Source organism: Poecilia latipinna, unplaced genomic scaffold (genome assembly GCF_001443285.1).
Source record: "Poecilia latipinna isolate Pla-1442-1.1 unplaced genomic scaffold, P_latipinna-1.0 Scaffold2271, whole genome shotgun sequence".
Lineage (NCBI taxonomy): Eukaryota > Metazoa > Chordata > Actinopteri > Cyprinodontiformes > Poeciliidae > Poecilia > Poecilia latipinna.
This window is the reverse complement of record NW_015114887.1, coordinates 107,904-108,432: the sequence shown is the minus strand read 5'-3', so window position 1 is coordinate 108,432 and position 529 is coordinate 107,904.

Sequence of the window (529 nt, the reverse complement as noted above, 5' to 3'; positions counted from 1 at the left end):
GCTCCACTGTTGAAATGAGGCTCTAACATTCTAAAATGACAGAAATAAAATCAAGTGACCACAACATCAGGAAAAAGGAGCATGAGAAACTGGAGAAATACCAGGGCCTCAGAGAGGAACTGGAGAAGGCCTGGAAGGTGAAGACCACAGTGGTGCCTGTGGTCATCGGGGCCCTCGGGGCAGTCACCCCCAAACTGGAGCAGTGACTAAAACAGCCCCCAGGAACAACATCAGACATCTCAGTCCAGAAATGTGCAGTTCTAGGCACAGCCAAGATACTGGAGGAGAACCCTCAAGCTCCCAGGCCTCTGGTAGAGGACCCGAGCTCAGAGGATGAAAGAGAGAGACCACCCGCAGAGGGTGAGAAGGGAATTTTATTTATGTGTGTGTGTGTGTGTGTGTGTGTGTGTGTATCCCCTGGTTAAAAAAAACAACAACATGCACTTAAGGCCTTTTGATATTTACAAAGTATTTACAAGGTTGGTTGTATGTACACAGGCAATATTAGTGAGAAACTTGTATTGTTTTT